The sequence below is a fragment of the Bactrocera neohumeralis genome, chromosome 4 (assembly GCF_024586455.1).
Source record: "Bactrocera neohumeralis isolate Rockhampton chromosome 4, APGP_CSIRO_Bneo_wtdbg2-racon-allhic-juicebox.fasta_v2, whole genome shotgun sequence".
Classification (NCBI taxonomy): Eukaryota; Metazoa; Arthropoda; class Insecta; order Diptera; family Tephritidae; genus Bactrocera; species Bactrocera neohumeralis.
This window is the reverse complement of record NC_065921.1, coordinates 32,028,389-32,040,308: the sequence shown is the minus strand read 5'-3', so window position 1 is coordinate 32,040,308 and position 11,920 is coordinate 32,028,389. Positions and strand designations below refer to the sequence as shown.

The 11,920-nt window shown below is 38.2% G+C and overlaps 1 protein-coding gene across 1 annotated transcript in view; it reads left to right on the top strand.

Annotated features, from left to right (window-relative positions):
• Positions 1-11,920, top strand: part of LOC126756542 (serine-rich adhesin for platelets) — a 58,281-nt gene that overhangs the window by 32,366 nt on the left and 13,995 nt on the right.

Sequence of the window (11,920 nt, the reverse complement as noted above, 5' to 3'; positions counted from 1 at the left end):
GCATACTATATGGTATTCATTATGTACTATATGTATGTGTAAAATTTACAAGTAAGGAGTTATTTCTCTCAAGCAGAGATACGCAAATTTAGTTTAATTTATGGTCATTCAGAGCTCGACGAAATGTGTGAAAAAAGTAAAACTTATTAGGTACTAACTTACACACAACTTTGCATATACATTAGGGTGTTTTTTTTCGAACTATTAATTTTTTTCAGTCCCGTCACGAAATTTCCTTGGAAATACCCTAAAAAAAGTTCCCTGAAAATTTTAGCCCTTAATATTAACATTAAGAACTAGAACAAGGCCTGTAAAGATTTCCCATAGAAAATACACTACAATCGTGAGTTTTTATCTTTAAATTCCTACAGATCAGAGGTATTTTATGGCATCGCTTTGACTTTAGACGCATATTTCTCAAAATTGTTCACTCTACAAAAGTGCTCAGTGCAACAAGGTCGTAACTCACACCAGCGAGGTAGTACGGGGCTTTAAATCCGATTTTTCAAGAATTTCGCATTTTTTTGTATATATCTCGTAAATGACAGCAGCTATAGAAAAAATGTACACGACAAATTTGTAGGAAATTTCATTTGCTATAAAAAAGGTTCGAGGTCCAAATTGGCTATCAATAATACTTCTCGAGATATTCGGCTTTTTAAGTAGGGCTATATAGAAATTTTATAGATGGTATGTATTAAAGTGCATATTAAAATTATGAGTACGACAGCAGATCTGTTCGTGTTGTGATAGCGATGAAAGGATGCTTCGGCTATTTTAAGAACATACCAAGTTCCAGGTTGAATTCTTTGCTTTACTATCGTAAAGCATGACGGTTTTGTTCAGCGCGTCGGTCGTGCGGAAGAGATGAGAGATGCAGAGAGGCAAAGGGCTGTGTGATGCAGAGAAGCATTAAAGTTTGAAGAAGAACTGAGACAAATCTTCCGACGAAAACTGTGACGAAGCCGACGATGAGATTCTGGAGAAAGGATGTAAAGAGATTTTAGACAAGGATGAAGAATTTGAAATCGATTTGCTAGAAAAAATTGCATTGATGAGTAGATACATATGTCCATAGGTGTACAAAGCCAATAAGTTTTACGTTATCGGCTTAATTGCATATTTCAGGAAAATAATCAACCCACAAAAGGGGACTGAAAATATTCACCCGGGCAGACTCGTCGGGACTTATTTATGACTTTAGGCTCTACATTCGTTAGAGAACTTGCCATTCATATGGACTCGACATATAAGGTTGTCAAATATCTCCCTTCCGCTTTTTTGCTCTTTATTCAATGCTTTATAAAGAGTGTTACAGTGATCGGATTTAGTTCAAATATGCGTCGTTACGTTCGATGATCTGTTTCCATCTAGACGACAACTTCATAATACCCCCCTCGTAGAAGCCCCCCTCCTTATTTGCGAAGAACTCGGACAGCCACTTTTCACAAGCCTCTTTTGAGTTCAACTTTACACCAACAAGGGCGTTCGCCATGGACAGGAACAGGTGGTAGTCACTTGGCGCTATGTCCGCGCTATATGGTGGATGGGATAAAATCTCCCATCCGAGCTCCCGTAGCTTCTGACGAGTTATCAACGAAGTGTGTGGTCTGGCGTTGTCCTGGTGGAACACTACATCCTTCCTGTTGGCCAATTCTGGACGCGTCTGGTCGATCGCCTGCTTCAAGCGGTCCAGCTGTTCGCAATAGATAGTAGAATTAAGCGTCTAGCTATATGGGAGCAGCTCATAGTGGATGATTCCCTTCCAATACCACCAATTACACAGCAAAACATTCCTGGCCGTCAATCCCGGCTTGGCCACTGTTTGGGACGATTCACCGGCCTTCGACCAGGACCGTTTTCGCTTGATATTGTCGTATGTGATTCATTTTTCGTCGCCAGTCACCATCTGCTTCAAAAATGGTTCAAGTTCGTTCCGTTTCAGCAGCATATCGCAGGCGTTGATTCGGTCCAGAAGGTTTTTTTGCGTCAAATTATGCGGCACCCAAACATCAAACTTTTTTGTATCCAGCCTTCTGCAGATGGTTTGAAATTATATTATGATGGTATTATATCTAGTATCCACAGATCCAGTATTTCAAAGTTGCAAACTGTGTTTTGATAATTGGTTCACATATGTATGTAACCTTGTTGTGGCACTAAAAGAATGAATTCGTAAAATGTGGTGTTCATCTACTATATGCTGCAATACACACAATGGCAGGATAAAGTCAGAGAGCTAAATTTTTTTGGAAATTAATTGAGGCATTTCAAGAAAGAATATCAAGAAACTAATTTTTCAAATAGTTGATTTAGATACGGGCTGAAAGGGTTAAATGGTTGTATAAGCTTTATTAACCGGCTTTTTCTCTACTGCCTCTACGGCAGAATGCATTGCTTCTGGCGTAGTTCTTCTGTTGAAACTCTACTAACATCCAATAAAATTGTATGTTTGCATTGCCTTTTTTAGTTGTAGACGGTAAGCATTTTTCTATTTGTTACACACCAAAGCTCCGGCTTTCTTTTTATTTTGAACTTGTTTATTCACAATGCCATCACTAAGACTTTCCCTCTAACCCCGAGGTCGACATAACTCCCACAAATTAAAGAGTTTGTTTTGAGTGTATATGTGAAGCCAAGCTGCAACTTGTTCATCTGAACAATAAAAGACATCGTTTCTCTTTTCTTTTCTTCAATAAGACTTCGCCTTTGTCACCTCATTACTCAAAAAAAAATACTGCCAAACCGGTTACTCGCATAGTAGGTGAGTGCTCGCATTCGAGAAGCGCCCAACTCCTCAATCTTCAAACTGCAAAATATGAAGAGAGAGAGAAGCAAATAAACATCAGCAAATATGAGGCGAACGTACGTAAAAACTAGTGGTTCCAACAAAATAATAAAATCAGGCATCAGTTTGTGGGTCAGTAATGTGTGAACTTGTTATATACTATATATATACAATTCTTTTAAATGCGGACAGCGGAGTGAGCTGAGAATGTCAACAACTACGACATAGGAGACAGTGTGTAATATGTTTATCTTTTTGTCTGAAAGAAAAACAATAACATTTCAAATTTTATTCTTAAATAGAGTAATAAAAATATTCTAAACTTTTTTCGTACAAGTATATTTCGGTATGCTTAGTCAACGTTATTCTGCCCAACTACTAAAGGTCCCACGCCATGTAAAGCGAAAGTTGAGTGGTCACCTATACCCCTTTCATTAATAAGTCTATTTGGATTGTCAAAAAGGCAATTCCCGACTTTTAGTCTCCATTAAGAACCGTTTAATAAAAACAAGTAATATTCCACCAATTCCAACTGATGCCTTTGCCGTCACGGATAATCACCAAAATATTAGAGCAATAAAGAAAGTACTTTAAACCGCTTTTAGGAAGTCAAATAAGATAAATGACGTCTTTCTCCAGTCTTTTAAGTATAGGCATAGTAATATCAGTAAACTATAAGGGAACTGTACATCAAGCTACCTGGCGGTCTCCGGATCGACAAGCCACTAACCAGATCGATCATGTTTGATAGACGGAAGACACGTCTCCAGTATTTTAGACGTGCGTACGCTCCGAGGTCCCAACATTGACTCGGACCACTATCTTGTTGCAGCCAAGATTCGTATCCGCCTCTGTGCATCAAAAACGCACGTTAACAAACACAAAGAAAGTTCGACGTCGAGAAACTGCAATCACAACAGATAGCCGAACGATTTTCTACTCGGCTTGCACTCCTGTTCTCTGAAATCACTCATCAACAACTTATACCTAGCTAGGAATTGTGGGACGGCATTTCAAACTCCTTAAGTACAGCTGCAGCCGAAACCATTAGTTTTCGGAAAATGCAAAGGAACAGCTGGTACGACGAGGAGTGCCGTGTCGCAGCGGAGAGAAAACAGACTGCCTACCTCGCAACGTTACTATCGACCACAACACGTGCGGGATGGAATAAATACCGAGAGTTGAAGAGGGAAGCGAGACGCATTTGCATACAGAAAAAGAGAGAGGCCGAAATGCGTGAGTATGAAGAGCTTGACAAGCTGGCCCACAGGGGTAATGCTCGAAATTCTACAAAAAAATATGGCGGCTAATAGAAGGTTTCAAGACCGGAGCATACTCTTGCAGAACCGAAGGAGGTGATCTAGCATACTGAATGGCAGTGAAAGCAGAACGCCAGGAGAAGGCGAACCCGATTCCGCAGTCGATGACGATGGAACACACATTCCATTGCCCGACCATGAAGAAGATCGAATAGGAATTACCCGTCTGAAGAACAACAAAGCGGCGGAGGCCGATGGATTGCCGGCCGGCGAAGAACTGATTAGGAGCATGCATCAGCTTTTTTGTAAAATAAATGGTTGGACAAAAGCATGCCCAACGGTTGGAATTTAAGTGTGCTATGCCCAATCCATAAAAAAGGAGACCCCACAATCTGCGCCAACTACCGTGGGATTAGCCTCCTCAACATCGCGTATAAGGTTCTATCGAGCGTCCTGTGTGAAAGATTAAAGCCCACCGGCAACAAACTGATTGGACCTTATCAGTGCGGCTTTAGACCTGGCAAATCAACAACCGACCAGATATTCACCATGCGCCAAATCTTGGAAAACCCGTGAAAGGAGAATCGACACACACCACCTCTTCGTCGATTTCAAAGATGCTTTCGACAGCACGAAAAGGAGCTGCCGCGATGTCTGAATTTGGTATCCCCGCAAAACTAATACGGCTGTGTAAACTGATGTTGAGCAACACCAAAAGCTCCGTCAGGATCGGGAAGAACCTCTCCGAGCCGTTCCACACCAAACGAGGTTTCAGACATGATGACTCTCTTTCGTGTGACTTCTTCAACATACTTCTGGCGAAAATAATTTGAGCTGCAGAACTAAACCGAGAAGGTACAATCTTCTATAAGAGTGTACAGCTGCTGGCATATGCTGATGATATTGATATCATTGACCTTAACAACTGCGCCGTTAGTTCTGCTTTCTCCAGAATGGATAAGGCAGCGAAGCAAATGGGTCCGGTGGTGAACGAGGGCAAGACGAAATATCTCATGTCATCAAACAAACAGTCGTCGAACTCGCGATTAGACACCCACGTCACTATTGACAGTCTTAACTTCGAAGTTGCAGATAATTTCGTCTATCTTGGAACCAGCATCAACACCAAGAACAACGTCAGCCTCGAAATCCAGCGCAGGATAGCTCTTGCCAACTGGTGCTACTTCGGGCTAAGTAGGCAATTGAGAAGTAAAATCCTCTCTCAATGAACAAAAACAAAACTCTATAAGTCACTCATAATTCGCGTCCTGCCATATGGTGCAGAGGCATGGACGACGACAACAACTGATGTGCCGACGTTGCGAGTTTTCGAGAGAAAAGTTGTGCAAAAGATTTATGGTTTTTTTGCGCGTTTGCCACGGCGAATATCGCATTCGACGGAACGATGAGCTGTTCGAGATATATGACGACATTGACTAGCTAGGTCATGTTGTCCGAATGGACGAAAACACTCCAGCTCTGAAAGTTTTCGACGCAGTACCCGCTGGGGGAAGCAGAGGAAGAGGAAGACCTCCACTCCGTTGGAAGGACCAACTGGAGAAGGACCTGGCTTCGCTTGGAATCTCCAATTAGCCCCACATTGCGAAAATAAGAAACGACTGGCACGCTGTTGTTAACTCGGCTATAATCGCCTAAGCGATTTCTATGCTAGTAAAGAAGAAGAATATCAGTAAACTTCAGACTTCAATTCAGACATTCTAAGCTCCGAAATTGTATAGTTTCAATTTTTCTATAAAAATATACGCTTACGTGTGATTGTACATATGCATTTAATAGGTATGACCTCGGCATTTATTATACTAGTCCCTATAATTATATGGTAGTTGATACAAATGTTCCAATCGAGAACAGCTCGAGATACTCTTATTGCTCTTTGCATCTTATTGAGCCTAAATTTAACTTGAACTGAAACACTGTTCGATGGTGCCAGAGGTTTCGTGTTCGGTCGCTTGCTCGCTAAGTCGTTTGCTAGTTCTGCTATTGCAATCAGTTGCGACAGAGTATTATAGTTTTGTTCACCCAACGGTGACGGTTGTACGTATCACCTAGAACTAATCGAGATAGATATAGGATTATATATATATGATTACGAGCAAGATTGAAATCCGGGTGACTGACTGTCTGTCTGTCCGTCCGCTCGTGCACGTTGTAACTTGAGTAAAAACTGAGATATCTTGATGGAACTTGGTGTGCAGGTTCCTAGGTACAAAACAAAATCGAGTTCGTAAATGGGCGTACTGAGACCGCTGCCACGCCCACAAATCGCCATTAACCGAAAACATATAAAGTGCCATACCTAAGCACTAAATTAAATTATAAAATTCTAACTTGTCACAGGGGATCACAGTAGCAAAATTTGAAAAATTAGGCGTGGCCACGCCCTCTACTATGTGAAATGTACATATCTCCTAAACCAATAAAGCTACAGCCAAATTCTCTAACCTGAACTTCTACCGACAGTGTGAAAATGGATGAAATCGGAGAATAACCCCTCTTCATATAACAGTACTGTTCAAAATTACTAAAAACGCAATAAAACCTTAACTAATCACGCCAGCGAAATTAAATTTTACCGTCGAGATGGTTTGAGAAGGCTTTATGAGAGCTTGTGTGAAAGTTGGCAATGTTCCACTACAAAATTTTTAGTCTTCAAGCCCTGGTATTTCTAGCAAATTGATTTGTTCCTGTATTGACTAATATGGTATATGCTATAATTTGACGCAAAGATGAAACAAAGTGGGTGCATATCCTTGCTTATGCATTTCGCTTGCCAAAACTTAAATAGACATTTATTTTGTTATGCTGAAGACCCAGCGGCAAAACTGCGTCAATTTGGCAATCTAAGCATTTGACTGGGAAAGTAAAATTTATTTTCGTTTGTTGGATATTTTCGTGTTATTGCTTATGGGAGAAAATATGATTACACATGCTGTGGGGGATATAACATTGTTCTCCTTGCTATAGTAAAGTAAAAAACTTAATTTTATTGGAAATTAATGGAAAACTGAAATTGCAGATTGACACAGCTCAGATACAGCAGGCAGCTTATATTGAAATAAAGCATGTAATAAAACTTTTGAAGTGAAACTTTGATATTATTGATATTTTTTGGAAATAATCTTTAACGGCTTCTTTCTAGATCTTCATTCACGAAATCGAAAAGCACCCATTGGTCTAATTCGTTTTGTCAAAAATTTAACCGCACAATGAATACAGCCGTGCAAACTTTGGTGCTCCCGATAGAGATAGCAGTTTTTGTATAATATCGTAAATTATAATTAAACAAGTAAGGATGGGGTAATTGGGGGCAACCGATCATTTTATACTCAGGCAACTTGCAATAATCAAGGCCAGGGAATTACCTTAACTTACCGACATACTCGGCACAAGGTTAGTTAGAAAAACGAAAATCATTTTAGCAGATTTTACCTTATAACTATTATCATTCCACATACTACAAAATTGTTGCCTGGGTTTCATTAAGGTACCTCACATACAATCACCAATCATATGGAGCAAAGTCAGCCAGATATTTGAAAATCCTGGTAATATTTGTATGGGGGCTATGCCAATTGTATTTTATTTATTTTAAGCATAAAGATATACTGTTATGAGTAAAACATTTTCAATTGTATATCTCACACATTGATCGATATTTTCAGCCAAAGCCCTCTATAGATACTGGGGCTTATATTCGGTACCTAGGGGCTTGAACAGGTTTGGTTGAATTTGTGGGTATACTTTAAAGGAATTATTGTCCTCATGCCATCTCGGAGGTAAAATTTAATGTCTCTGACGTAATTAGTTATTGATAGATTGCGCTTTATGTGGAAGAACTTGATTCCGATCGTTCAGTTTGTATGGCAGCTATATGCTATGGTAAACCGATCTGATTTATTTCTCCGGAGATTACATTGTTGTCTTAGGAAATAACATATACCAAATTTCGTGAATATATCTTGTAAAATGTGAAAGTTTTCCATACAAGCATTTGATTCCGATCGTTCAGTTTGTATGGCAGCTATATGCTATATTGGTCCGATATCGGCCGTTCCGACAAATGAGCAGCTTCTTGAAGAGAAAATGATGTTTGCAAAATTTCAAAACGATATCTTAAAAACTGAAGGACTAGTTCGTATAAGTATATACAGACGGACGGACGGACAGACGGACAGACAGACAGACGGACATGGCTAAATCGACTCAGCTCAACATACTGATCATTTATATATATACTTTATAGGGTCTCTGACGATTCCTTCTGGGTGTTACAAACTTCGTGACAAACTTAATATACCCTGTTCAGGGTATAAATATAATAATAATCAATTCACGGTAATTGTTTTAAAATATCATGAATACAGTAAGTAAATTCGTATAATTATTTAAAACCACCTCAGGCATATTCTCATATAATAACTAAAACTTTTTAAATAAACCGGACTGCCAAAAGCTCATGTTAACTTAATTTGCTAAATTTTTTTTACGCCGCATTGTTTCTCATTTGCCTGGTGCTTTGCTATGAAACACCTTTCTCGCGTATCGAAAACAGACTACATGCGGTACGTGAAAATGCGTTAACTGGACATTCTAACTTATGTGTAGGTATGTGGTTCAAGGGCGTCGATTTCATAACATTCGCCTAACCAAACCTGTCTAGTTTCATTGGCGCTTCGTCAAACTGAAGGTATGTATTAATTAATGTAATTCTAATTACATCACCGTTTGAGCTGACTTTGAGCAAACATTGTCTGTTTATGCACTGCATTGCAAGGTGTAACATCCATTTTTGAATTGTTTACATTGAGTTGTGAAAACCGAATACAAATAGTATATGTATTTACGACTTAACGCAAAAAAATATAATAGTTTTGAAATTAATAGTTGTCTATTCACATAGGAGTTTTTAAATTTAAAGTTTTTAACAATCGAAACGTATCGCGGATATCTAAATTCTCTGAAGATATTTGTCAGCATATGTACAAGTATGTATGGCTATGTCCTTAAAATTTACGAAGGTGGCTATTCGACTTTTAATAAAAACTTAAATTTTGATTCGTCGGTGAACACAATGTTTTCGCAAAACCAATACGGTTTGTTTAAATATTGTTTAGCAAACGCCAACCTCTTCTTTTTATTACCTTACTTATTTTGGCTTACGACGTGCGATTCGTCTATGATAACCAGCACTCTTCAACACATTCCCCACTGTTTGGGAATTTTTTTTATGTACATTTCAAAAACGGATAAACACATGTTTCTGAACATTTTAACAAAATAATTTAAATTTTAAGTGTGCTTAAATCGGCTGTTAATAGCAGCCATTTCTATTTACCACAGAATAACGACCCAAAACACACAACTTATCTTGTTCGTGAATGGTTGTTATGGAATATAAAATAAATCCATAGGTCCCGCAATCACCAGACTTCTATTCTTTTTGGAAAACCGTATTCGAAAACATCGAATTTCTTCAAAATAAGGCCTTATTGGGTCAAAATATCTGAAAATAATACTAGACTTCAGCGAATCCTTAAACCTAATGTGCCGAAGTGGCTCTGCTGAAGCTTAATCTTTTTCAGCCGTGAGCCCAGACTCGACACGGGTTGGCTACCGCATCGTACACAAGTGCTACTTACGTTTCCAGGGTGCACGGCGAGGACGCAAGAATAGGAATTGGGTATAGCCCTACGATTGTTTCTGCTTACCCAGAAGCATGACTATACCCCATTACACCATTATATTAAATACATAGCCTAACAATAAGTAATAAAATCTTAAAGCTAAACAAGCTCAAGGTTTTAATTGAGCCTTTTTACAAATACGCTGTTCCTTATAAGGCTGGTAGATTTATCCTCTTCAAGCGGGTTTTGTTACAAGATTGTAATAAGATAATAGTGAACAGATTTGGATATTCCTGAAGCTTAAGCTCGTATTTCTTCCTGAACTCCTCTACTTTCTGTCGTATTTCACAGTTGAATACCATAAATTAAAATCGTCTTATTAGCATTGTACAACAAAGCTTTTTTGTCAATGCTAAGTTTAGAATTTTTATTTAAAGCCAATTTAAATTTACCGCTCCTACTTTCATACCAGTTTTCTTTTCTGAGAATTTGTTTTCTCCATGTGAGCCTTCTGTCTCAGTAAATGCCAAGATAGTTACGTCATTTGCTTGTTTAATCGGCTGATCCATTTTTGTCTTAGTGAGGTTATTAGGTGCTTACACTTTTGTAAATTTACATACATTTGTTCGACAGTTGGCAAACAATTCTTCGACCAAAGCTAAATGTTCCTCTAATACCCTTAATGCACTGCTGGAACATTTATTACGACAAGCTACGGTTGTATCATTCGCAAAAGTTGATGTTAATTCATTATTACCGTTTGGAATATCTGCTATATATAAAATATATAGTGTTAGGCCTAGCACACTCACCTGAGGCACACCAGCCCTTATCGGACGTTCATCTGAGATGAAGTTAGCTACTTTAACAGTCAATGTAGTGTTTTTTTTTTGATAAAACTCCATTATTTTATACAATCCAAAAGGGAATAATGTTTCAATTTTATAAAAAACTCGTACATGCCACATCTTATCGAATACCTGAGCTACATTAAGGAATATCTCTATGAATTTTCGTTAGTAATTATATTTATTGTATTATTTTTGTGGAGGAAAGGAACATCTTTGATACTAACACACTTTTCAAATATTTTGGAAAGACAAGATGGGAGAATTATTGGTCTGTAAGCAGAGACCTGTGTTAAGTCTTTCCTTGGCTTACCTATAATGATTATCTGCGACTTTTTTCATGAATTTGGATAATATTGCATTAAACAAGTAAGAAAGCGGGAGTGCAACTGAACATTTTATACTCTTGCAACATGCAGGAATCGATGCCAGGGAAATAGCTTAAGATGAAAAACGTCAACCAGAGGATCGGAATCTAAACATACATCTATATATACATATGTATATTACGTACAAGTATAACTCAATAATATAACTGACCGACAATATAGGCATAAGATTTGTTAGAAAAACGAAAATCACTATACATAGTATATGAGAGCTGGGGTAGTATCGACCTGATTTTATCCACATATTAACTATTATTATGTCAACATATTATGTCAACATATTAAACATGTTCCCCGGGTTTCATTAAGATGTTCGAAAATCCTAGTAATATTTATATGAGGGCTAGGTCAAGTTTTCGCTGAATTGTATGTATTTTGGACACAACGATATACTGTTATGGATAAAATACGTCATGTAATTTTCATTGAGATAACTCAAATATTGGTCGATATATGCAGCATAAAGTCACCCGAAAGTTCGAAAATCTTTATATTAGGTACATTAGGTTATATTAAGGTCTCAAGGAAGTATTGACCCGATTCCACCCATTTATTACTATTGCAGATAAAGGATTCTGTTTGAATTTCAATTGTTTATCTCAGACTTTGACCGATATTTTCGGTTAAAAGTAAACTACAGATGCTGGGGTCCACATATTCGGTACCTGGGAGCTCGAACCGTTTTATTTGGATTTGGACAATTTTTGGTTGTACGGTGGCATACTATAGAGGAAATATTAGTGCAAAGATTTAGCTCGTTATATCAATTGCTTCTTGATTTGTGTACTAGAAAGCGAAAGAATCAAATGGATTTAAAATTGTGTTATATTATTGGTTGTGATCCGATTTCGCTCATTTTCACACCGTGATATAAGAATAAGGGAAAAATGCTACGTACTAAGTTGAAATCGGTCGGTCGGGTCCCGAGATATGCAGCAAAAAGCGAGCGTGTACCATGAAACCTTCTCCTACCTTCTCGGAGCTAACATTT